General features: G+C 42.0%; 1 pseudogene; it reads right to left on the minus strand.

The window, feature by feature from the left end:
* Positions 1 to 2,534: 2,534 nt before the first annotated feature.
* LOC144380429 (elongation factor 1-alpha 1 pseudogene) lies at positions 2,535 to 4,058 on the minus strand (annotated as a pseudogene).
* Between the last annotated feature and the right edge of the window lie 7,916 nt (positions 4,059 to 11,974).

Consider the following 11,974-nt stretch of genomic DNA (forward strand, 5'->3'; position numbering starts at 1 on the left):
AATAGTATATACTGGTTGCCCTGTATGAAAGCTGGAAGTTTAGTGCCTTTGTACTTCTCAGATGTACTTCTCAGACTTCTCAGTCCACCCAGATCCTGCCCTCCCTTTAAATGTCTTTTGGTTGCTATCCTCTCAGATATATTGTCAGGTTGGTGTAATTATTCCCATAGCAACATCTCCCCTGCCCATTTCTACTCATATTATATCGTTGTTTGCTATTGTGACTATTACAGGGATGCATATTTGTGTTATCACTTTATATTGACCAGAATCATAGTTCCCATGGGTAGTTGGAATTGGCCCAGCTACACTGCATGGTTTACTCTCCTTAACCTTTCAGCAATCTCACCCGGTTGTGAGGCTAGAAACTAGTCAAAAGTAGTGTTTGTGGACCTGTGGTCATGTTTGTGCAAGAGTCTGGTCTGCTCCCTGGAGGAATTCTCTGTGTTTCATTCAGCCTCATTACAATGTTTCTCTTCTCTTATGGTCTTTCTTCTCTAAATGCAGAGCTTCACCCAAAGACTGAGGTCGGAAATTTGCATGCATGCAGGAAACGGATACCAGGGCCAACTTTACTAGCAGTTTGAAAGCTGTGATTTGGATTCTGGGGAGGGGAACTCCTGACACTGCCTGAGTTTCAATGAGAGTTTCTCTCCATCTTCAGTATATATATATAGTGGCAATTAGAGAATGTGGGGAAGCAGTAAGGTCAATGAATCTATCACCCAGAATCTCTTTGCCTAGAGAAAAATCACTGAAAAGATGTTAGGGTATAAACACATTTTTACACAACCTTTTGGAATAAAAAAAAATTGAAACACCCTTTTATCAGTCAATACAATGGAAAACTTAATTTTATGGGTACCTAAAAATCCATCAAATGCTTTTTATCGTAATTATTTAACTACTTCCCTGTTTATTCCTACTACAATTAATACTATAGTGGATGTGTGTGTTCATAAATCTCTGGGGGGATATGTTTCTTTTATTAAGATAATTAAGCAGGGTCATGGATGGTTTAAGATCTGTTACAAGGAAATGATTTAAGTGATTCAAATAGAGGTTAGAGGCTTTATTCCACTGATATGCCTCAGGAAACAAAGAGCAAGTGACTCCTCAATTTAAGCAAAGTTGGAGTTTTACAGGGTAGCGAGGTAGGTGTTCCTGCTGTTTTGGATTAGGCAGCAGATTTCTACTTTAACTGCATCTCATGGTTGGAGGTCATTCCTGTTTTTTGTTTGTTTGTTTGTTTGTGCTCTTTGCTTGGGGTCATTGGTGCAATCTCAATAAACAAGAGAGCAGTATTTTTTAAGAACTGGCTTTGCAAGCCTGCAGTTTATCTTTTAGCTAAAGTTTGCCGAGTAAAGGAGGGAGATAGAAAAAAAAGGGGGGGGGGAGGGAAGAAAGAGAAAGAAGGTGGGGGGACCGGAAATCTTTTATTATGTCTTTTCATAGTCCTCTTGGTGAAGATGGATTATTTCTCATAGTTGGTCCATCTAGAAGAGGACATATAAATCAGTAAGACTGTTCAGGAGCTAAAGAAATGTCTTGAGTAGAGGTGGAAGAGGCTTGCTATTTGGTCTTTTGTTTTCCTTAATTATAGCTTGGATCATCTGCTTGGTACCACTGCTCTTGATTAAATGTGATAGGATTGATTTAAGAGTGGTCACTAGCCCTTGAAGGGGGGAAGAAACGTTTGTGAGAAGGACTGCAGTCTTATTTGGAATATGTAGGAAAAGATGTCCCATCTCCTGCCACCTAAAACTAACCCAAAACTTCCCAGAGGTCACAATGATTGCCGTTCACTTATTGAATGTTTTAGTTATGTTCATAGATGTATTAACTCATGAAAAAGACATGATAAAGGTTTCTGGGACTTCACTTGCAGCAGTCATCACCAATGACTGTGCATATTCCTCCCCTAGTGCTAGGATGATGCCAGTTGAGGATGGAAGACAGCCTTCTGGAGTTTCTTCACTTGTTAAGCAAGTACGTCAATATCATTGATAGCTCAGGTAACTTCATAGATGACAGCATGGAATACTCAGGCATTACATCCATCCATCCACTGTGTAATTGTGTAGGCCATAGGGCTCCCCTCCGGTGATAACTGCAGTATAAAATCTATTTTGAGAGGTGATGGGTTCCCCAAAATTGATGCCTAGACTATTGGCTTCCTTGCACAGTTCCTTTTCATCATCAGGTAATAATGGATGTGTTTCACCACAGATTACTCTTCTGATTTGGTGGAGATGGCTTATAACTCTGATCTAAAGAGACAAAATAAAGAGACAAAAATCTCATTAAATTGGTGAGATTAAATGTCTTTTTTTCTCATTAAACTTTTGTTTTAATGGGTCTCAAAATTCTGTGACAGAGATTTTTGCTCAAGTTGTTTCCATTCAAAAGTACTAAATTTAAAAACTAATAACTTAAAACTGCCACACACAAAAAAGAACAAATGATCCACAAAACAGTCTCCTTTCCTTCTGAAGGTTTTATGATGCATTGTGTGATCATTAACCAGTCTTTTCCTATTAAGCTTAAATGGCCAAATGACACAAACAGTTCTGAGACTGTTCTTCCACCACTGATTAAGACTGAGGTGGCGGGTATTGGGGATAATATTCATTCAGCCTTCTGAGGTTTCTGGGTGGACTTGGTGACCTTGCCAGCTCCAGCTGCCTTCTTGTCCACTGCTTTGATGACACCCACAGCAACCGTCTGTCTCATGTCATGAACAGCAAGATGGCCCAGAAGAGGAGAGTCAGAGAAGCTCTCAGCACACATAGGCTTGGCTTGCCGGGAACTATATCAACGATGGCAGCATCACCGGATTTCAAGAACTTGGGACCATCTTCCAGCTTTTTTCCAGAACAATCATCAATCTTCTGCTTCAGCTCAGCAAATTTACAAGCAATGTGAGCTGTGTGACAATCCAGCATGGGTGCAAATCCAGCACTGATTTGGTCTGGATGGCTCAGGATAATCACTAAGGCCAGCTGCTTCCATTGGTGGGTCATTTTTGCTGTCACCAGCCACCTTGCCACAACAAACATCTTTGACAAATACGTTATTGACATTGAAGCCCACATTGTCCCCAGCAAGAGCCTCACTCAAAGCTTCATGGTGCATTTCAACAGATTTTATACTTCAGTTGTAACATTGACTGGAGCACAGGTGACCACCATGCCAGGTTTAAGAATACCAGTCTCCATTCAGCCCACAGGGACAGTACCAATACCTCCAATTTTGTAGACGTCCTGGAGGGGCAGATGCAAGGGCTTGTCAGTTGGACGAGTTGGTGGCAGAATGCAATCCAGAGCTTCAAGCAGTGTGGTTCCACTGGCATTGCCATCTTTACGGGTGACTTTCCATCCCTTGAACCAAGGCATGTTAGCACTGGGCTCCAGCATGTTGTCACCATTCCAACCAGAAATTGGAACAAATGCTACTGTGTTGGGGTTGTAGCCAATCTTCTTAATGTAGGTGCTGACTTCCTTAACGATTTCCTCATATCTCTTCTGGCTGTAGGGTGGCTCAGGGGAATCCATTTTGCTAACGCCAACAATTAGTTGTTTTACACCCAGTGTGTAAATCAGAAGGGCATGCTCAAGGGTCTGCCCATTCTTGGAGATACCTGCTTCAAGTTCACCAACACCAGCAGCAACAATCAGGACAGCACAGTCAGCCTGAGATGTGCCTGTAATCATGTTTTTGATAAAGGCTCCGTGTCCTGGTGCATCAGTGATGGTCACATAATACTTGCTGGTCTCGAATCTCCACAGGGAGATATCAATGGTGATACCACATTCGTGTTCAGCTTTCAGTTTATCCAAGACCCAGGCATACTTGAAGGAGCCCTTTCCCATCTCAGCAGCTTCCTTCTCACATTTTTTGATAGTTCTTTTGTCGATCCCACCACATTTGTAGATCAGATGACCAGTAGTGGTAGACTTGCCCGATTCTACATGTCCAGTGATGATGATGATGTTGATGTGAGTCTTTTCTTTTCCCATTTTGGTTTAGATTTAGTGGTGGTTTTCACAACACCTGGGTTCTGGTAGCAAACTCGTTGCAAAAAAGTGAGATTAAGTATCTTAAAAGGAAAAATATTGAGCAAAGAAACAGGATCTTATCTCATTGGTAGGGGAATACCAGTGGACATTTGAGTCTCAAATTAAATGTGAGTCATTTGTGGCACTCCTGGGTATATCGAAACTCATCAAAGAAGAGGTATAGTTTTCTGCCTGAGCTAGATTATGTGCAGGCTGCTCCTTCAGTAGAATCATCTGTCAAGAAGGTTTCATCACAGCAAACTAATCCCATAAATTTGGGATTAGAGACCAGGATATATCTCTAAAAATCAAGACCCTCCTCTCTGAAGGCATACAGTATAAGGGGTATTTATTATGGAAGTTATTGTTGCAGTCCTGCCCGGGTACGGGTTGCATTGTACCCAGCAGTGGTGATGAGAGAGAGAGTCCCAGCTGAGTAAGGGACACATATTTACAAAGGGACCACAGAGCCCACAGTAAGGGTGAGACAAAACAGCAGCATGACATTAACTTCACAGATGTAGGCCTGGCTTAGAAAATGCCAGAGGCTTTGTGTGTTTGGGAAAGGAGAGGAAAGGGACAGGAAGAAAAAGGAAGGAAAAACAGTATGATGGAGAGTTTTGGAAAGATCTTCTCAATCAGCACTTGGAGGTGACTCTGCGGAGATGCACAAATTCAAGCTTAAGGATGTAAATAATAAGTAGCAGAGTTAGGGTATAAAACAATGTGGTGAAGTTGAAACAAAAATCTTATTCCGTTGTCTTGGGTGGCAGGTATTCAAAATCCGAGGTCATCTACTTGTTCTGATTTTCTTGGTAAAGCTGTCTCCTTCTTGTGGTCTAATGCTTTGGAGGGATATGAAGAAACCCTCAGTTTAAAGTTTCCAGTTAAAGGAGAAATACAATCAGTCTGAGGTTGACATCTTCTCAGCTGGGACACATGAACCCAAAGATCTATTCCTTATAGCTTGACTGCAGTGTTGGTGATAAAGAGCAAGTAAATAAGGGCCCTTCCAATGAGGCTCCAGTGGATCTTTTGTTGGTATCTCTTCCGGGAGACAAAGATTCTTGGTTTTAAGTTGTACACATGCTCAGGAGACAGCTCCTCCAGAAGGGTGGCTTATACCTATTGGGAATAAGTCTGAATGTATTACATTAGTCCCTTACAGAATTTGTCTACATCTGCTTGCAACACAGTGGAGCCTAAAATAGAGGGCATTATGTCCAATCTCATTTATCTGTCTGTGAAAACTTCATAAAGTGAAAATCTACGATTGACAGAGGGAGATGATTGGAAGGCCATTGATACCAATGGGAATACCTTAGGCTGTGGTGGTTATAAGTTTTCAGAGTGTTTAGCAAGTTTTCATTTTAAAGTAGTACCACTGATTATATCTATATCTATATCATCTATATCTATATCTTTATATATATATATATATATATATATATCATCTATATCTATATCTATATCTATATCTATATATAAAGAGAGAGAGAGAGAGAGGGAGACATCCTTTCTCCTCCCTTCATAGTATCAACGATGGTAAGGGAAATGTGGCTTTTGGACAATGTGAAAGACCTTACAAAGTTCTTAATTATGGTCCCAGTAAAACAAGTACTCCCATCACTGAAAAGATAAGTTGGGTATTCCCCAAGTAGGAAAAACAAACAAACAAAACTGTAGTTGATTTTTGAACCAAGGTAAGAGCTATTGCCTTTTGGCAAGTGGATGCTTCTAGCCATCTAGGTGAAAGACAGAGGGTTATGGGAGTTGTGTAATTTCTATTTACAAATATTCAAATTGTCTTAAGGCTGTGGTTCCTGTCCATGTCCCACCTTCACAGATTTTCCAGGTTTATGAGTTTGGCAGGTGCAATATTCACTGGGGATATCCTCTTACATCCAATTAAGATTTTCCCTAATGTTACCCTAGAATAATTTTCAAGTCAGTTGACTTCATGGGTCATGGTGTGCAAGTTATCGGTTTTTGTTTTTGTTTTTGTTTTTGTTTTTTGGTTTTTTTGGTCTAGTTTTTCCGGTCTCCACTTCAGAGGGTGTGGAGAGGCCAAAAAGCTGTCTTGGTGACTCTATAACCTACCTGATTGGAGCGTAAACTGAAATTTCTTCCCATATATATTTTAAGAAACTGGTGTTTGTGATTGAAGTTTGCTCAGGGTTTCATAAAGTGATCCAGAGTGACCAGATTGTCTTTAAGTTTACTGAACCTATCAGGCTTGGGTGAGGGCAGCCTCTTTAGAATAGTGCTCAGCCAAAATATTTTCTTTTGCCTCATTGGTGTGTTCTCATATGAGCTTCCAGCTTAAATGCATGTCATTCCTTAAAAAGGAGCAAAGCAACTAGTAAAGCTCAAACTTGCTTACTGTGCTTAATGGGAGTACCAGCAGCAGCTAAGAAAGAAACCCCAGTTGTTTCCATAGCATGGCAGAATTATGAACCATTCCAAAGGCACATCTGCTGTGGTGTCTATGCTAACACAGCACACCATGGCTTGCTAGCTGACAGATCTGAGTCAACTCTGTAAGTTTGGCTAGTTGTGCTGACTTGACTTCAGGAAAGAGATTGGATTCTATAAGCCCTTGGGAGGTGTGACTGCATGGCTACCTGGAAAATATCCTTGTCTTGTCTTAAGGTTTGACCTGCCTACAGAGACTTGCAAGTCTGCACCTCGTAAAAGAGTTTCAGAGAGATCAGAGTGCCAAGCAAATTTCTAGGGTTAAGGTTAGACAATCAGAATATACAAATTAGCTGGAGCTGCCATAACAAAGTCTCATAGGCGGGCTGGATTAAACAAGATAAAGTTATTTTTTCACAGTTCTGGAGTCTAGAAGAAGTCTGAGATCAAAGTGTCACCACAGTTGGTTCTTTCTGAGGGCCCTGAAGGAAAGATCTGTTCCACGCTGCTCTCCTCAACTACTGGATGGCTCTCTTCTCCCTGTGCCTTTGTGTGGCCTTCCCTCTTTATACATCTGTCTCCCAATCTCCTCTTCTCATAAAAACACCAGTCATATTGGATTAGACCCCACCCTAATGGCCTCTGCAAACACCCTATCTCCAATTATGGTCATATTCTGAGATACTGGGGATTAGAACTTCAACCCATGATTGGGGGGGGCGGGACATAATTCAGCCCATAAAAATGAGGTTCTTCTCCCTCTGAAAGAGGGAGTGAGGTAACTGGAGTAAGAGCATGATACCTGTGGACTGCGGAGTGTGCTGTACATGGCAGCTAAAATTAATGGGAAGTGAATCTGGCAGTCGGAGGGATGTTGGATATTGTGCTCTCTGTCTCTGTCTCTGTCTCTCTTTCTTGCTATCACCCTTGCTCTCGCTCTCACTCGCACTCTTGCTCTTGCTCTCTGTGTGTGTTTTTGTGTCTCCTTCTGTCTCTCTCGCATTCTGTCCATCTCTCTTTGACTCTCTTTTCCTGCCTGCCTCTGTCCCTGTCTGACAGTCTCTGACAATCTGTCTGCCTCTGTTTCTTGTACTGTGCGTATGTGACTCTGTCTCTCATTCATTCTCTCTGTCTGTCTGTCTCTCTCTCATCCATTCTCTCTGTCTGCCTGTTTCTGTTCTGTCCTGTCTCCTTTTGACTTTGTCTTTCTGCCTGTCTCTGTCCCTGTCGGTGGTCTGTGTCTTGTCTCTGACTGTTTCCGACTCTATCTCTGTCTTGTTCGTCTCTGTCTCTTTGCTCCCATCTGCCTGCCTCCACCTCCCCCTTTCCTCCTGTCAGAATGCCGGTGCTGCCGTCTCTGCCCGTCTGCTTGGTGCCTCCTCTTCAGTCAGTTTGGCTGGTCTCTGTTCCCATACTGGACATCTAAATATGAGGGTGCCCCAGGAATCTATCTCCAGCTGTCTTCTCTTCCTACACTCTCCCTAGGTGATACCATCTTGTCCCGTGTCTTAAATACCAGCACTACGCTCATGACTGCCAAATCTTTACCTCTCACTCTACCTCTGCCCTGAGGTATTTCTAAGTGCCTCTTCAACATCTCCACATTGGACACAAAGCATCAGAAAATTGGCAGGCCCAAAATAGAACTCTTGGTTTTCCACTCTTGGTTTCTTGCTCCTCTCTAAGTCTCTCCTGTTTTGGTAAATGTTATCATTCACCACACATCCAATCTTTGTCATTACCCTGCGGTTCTACCTTCAAATTATATCTAGCATTAGATTACTATTCTCCAACTCCAAGGCTATCACTCTTGTCCAAAGTCACCTTCTTCTTTTTCCTAGATTACTGCAATAATCAGTATTGGGTACCTTTGGTTGCATAGAAAAATGGCTAAAGTGAAATAAAAGTGTGTTTGTTTGTTTGTTTGTTTGTTTTCTCTTACATGAAAGAAGTCTGGAGATTGCCTGTCCAGGGCAAGTAGGAAGGCTCCACAGAGTCATGAGGGACCCAGGTACCAATCTTTCTGCTCCCCCATCTCTGCACATGGATTGAAGACTCAGGGTCCTGTCACGATTGAAAGTGGCTGCTAGATAAAGGGCTAGTATCCAAAATCTATAAAGAACTTATCAAACTCAACACCCAAAAAACAAATAAGCCCATCAAAAAATGGGCAGAAGACATGAACAGACATTTCTGCAAAGAAGACATCCAAATGGCCAACTGACACATGAAAAAGTGCTCCACATCACTCGGCATCAGGGAAATCCAAATCAAAACCTCAATGAGATACCACCTCACACCAGTCAGAATGGCTAAAATTAAGAAGTCAGGAAACGACAGATGTTGGCGAGGATGCAGAGAAAGGGGAACCCTCCTACACTGTTGGTGGGAATGCAAGCTGGTGCAACCACTCTGGAAAACAGTACGGAGGTGCCTCAAAAAGTTGAAAATAGAGCTACCGTACGACCCAGTAATTGCACTACTGGGTATTTACCCCAAAGATACAAATGTAGTGATCCGAAGGGGTACATGCACCCCAATGTTTATAGCAGCAACGTCTACAATAGCTAACCTATGGAAAGAGCCTAGATGTCCAACAACAGATGAATGGATAAAGAAGCTGTGGTGTGCATCTATACAATAGAATATTATGCAGCCATCAAAAAAAAAAAATGAAATCTTGCCCTTTGCAACAACGTGGATGGAACTAGAGGGTATCATGCTAAGCAAAATAAGTCAATCAGAGAACGACAAGTATCATATGACCTCAGTGATATGAGGAATTTGAGAAACAAGACAGAGGATCATAGGGGAAGGGAGGGAAACACGAAACAAGATGAAACCAGGGAGGGAGACAAACCATAAGAGACTCTTAATCTCAGGAAACAAACTGAGGGTTGCTGGACTGGAGGGGGTGGGAGGGATGGGGTGGCTGGGTGATGGACATTGGGGAGGGCATGTGCTATGGTGAGCGTTGTGAATTGTGTAAGACTGATGAATCACAGACCTGTACCCCAGAAACAAATAATACATTATATGTTAATTAAAAAAAAAAAAAAAAAAAAAAAAAAAAAAAAAAAACAAGGAAAGTGGCTGCTAGAATTCCAGCCATCATGACAATGTTCTGTGCCTGATAAAAATGGCAATGCAAAAGGGCAAATAGGGGGCTTTTTCAGCTGAGTAAATCCCCCTTAAGCTGCATTCCCAGGAATCACCCCCAACACTTGTGGATATAATATTTTCTTCCACACAGCAACGTGTCTGGCAAAAACTGAGGGAAGGGATAATGACTGTTGGTGCGGGCAAATGGCAAATCTGCTATGGCCAGCAACAATTTGCTCCCCAAATATCATACGGTGTGGCCATCCTTAGGCCTAAATTGGTTCCTATCACTTGCTAGAACAAAATCCTATAATGGCTTCTCTTTCCTCTAAGAATAGAATTCAATCTACCCACCTATGGCCCTGCATCATCAGATCCCTGACTAGTTCTTTGGACCTCGTCTCCTGCCATTCTCCCCTTTGTTCACTAAGGAATCACCACATGGGATTTTGTTCTGTTCATAAAGAATGCCCAGCTCACTCCCTTCTGAGACACCAGGAAATGGACTCTTACTTCATATTTCCATATGGCTGTCTCTTTCTTGTCATTTAGGACTGAGTCCAAAAGCCACACATCCCTCAACAGTCTAAGTATAGTAATAATAACTGGTCAATTTCTATCCCATTGCCTATTTGTCTGAAAGTGTCTTTTGTGTTTACTTTTTATTATCGCCCCCAAGAGAATGTAAATTTCTGAGAGTAATAACTTGGTTTCTCTTGTTCACCTCTGTATTCCTACTTCCCAGAACAGGATGAGACACACACATTAGGTACTCAGCAATTATTTTTTGAGTAAATGACTGAATGCGTACACGACATGGTTCTCACTTGCATCAGGGAAGCCAGCAAATGTAAGCTTTCTTACAACCTCTTAAATCCCTAATTTCAATCCTTTCACAGAAACCTGAATTTAGAGAGGCAAGCAGGTGCAACGTGGACTGGAGACATCCTTCTCTTACTCAATTAAAAATTTCCCAATGATGTCCCAGAATAATTTTCAAGTTGGCTTACTGTGATAAGCCATGATGTGTGCAAAATTTTCACTAAGTTCCATTTAAGAGTGTTTAGAGAGACCAAGCAGCCTTCTTGGTGGTTCCATAATCTACCTAATTGGAAGTCATATCCAGATTTATCCCAATATATCTTTACATAATCTGGTGTTTGTGATTAAAGTTTGCCCAAGGTTTCGACAAAATGATCCAGACGAACTAGATTGCCCTTAACTTGTTTAACCAATCAAACTTGAGGGAGAGCAGTCTCTTTAGCATAGCGGCCAGCCAAAACATTTCCTTTTGCCTTATGGGCTTGTTCCCTAGTATGAACTTCCAGATTAATTGCATCCAAATTTTCTTGGAAAGGAGAAAGGCATGAGACATAAAGGTTAAAAGTGTTTGTTTGTTTGTTTGTCCCCCCATAGCATGACAAAATCATGAAACACACCAAAGGTTTATCTGCTGCCATGCCTCTGTTAGCCCTTGTATGTCTTGCTAGCTGACAGGCTTGTGTCAAGCCTATAATTTCAGCTTGTTGTTCTGACTTGACTTCAGAAAAGAGATTGGTTTCTATAAGTTCTTGGGAAGTGGTGACTGCACAACCAGCTTGAAAATATTTTTGTTCTGTCTTAAGATGTGACCCACCTACAGAGACTTCTACATCTGGGCCTTGTCAAAGAGTTTCAGGGGGACCAGAGCAGGGTACAGGAAGTTCTTGGGTTAAGGCTAGACAATGACAAAGTTTTCCCTTTTCTGAAAAAGAGAGTAAGTTAGCTGGAATAAGGGTATGTCACCAACGGACCATGGTGTGCACTGGATAGAAGCTGTAATTCATAGATAATTTCACAGCAACTGTGGAAGTGAAGAAATGTTGGGCACTTTTGGTGAGGCACGGGGTGTTGTTAGCTGGAGCGGTGACACCAAGAGGAAACCAGAAGTGTCTTCTACTAAGAAGACACCCAATGGGCCTTCTAATTTCCAGGTTTCTGAAATGTGCCTGGAATCCAAGATCACAGGTGTTTGAAGCATTGATCCCATCCTGAACCCTAGCAGACTCTCCCTGGAAGGTAAATGATTCACTTTTCACCTGGTCTGTCCCCCAAGATTCTCTGCAGTTTTTAAGTATCATGAAACAAAACCACTGCCATGTGGTCAGTGCTTTCCATGCACCAGCCATGATACAGGTAATAACCCATTTATTCCTCACATTGACACTCTAGGAAGATATTGTTTGCCCGCTTTAGAGATGAGTGGGCTCAGAGAAGCTGAGGGATTTTTCTGAGGTCGCACAACTGGTGAGCAAGTAGGGGCTCTGAACTCTGAATCCAGTCTGACCAGTTCTTAAGTGCTCTGTGCCATTCACTGCCTGCTATACAGTGTCCCTGATTCACAACCAGTTGATGGTGGT

Source organism: Halichoerus grypus, chromosome X, assembly GCF_964656455.1.
Source record: "Halichoerus grypus chromosome X, mHalGry1.hap1.1, whole genome shotgun sequence".
Classification (NCBI taxonomy): Eukaryota; Metazoa; Chordata; class Mammalia; order Carnivora; family Phocidae; genus Halichoerus; species Halichoerus grypus.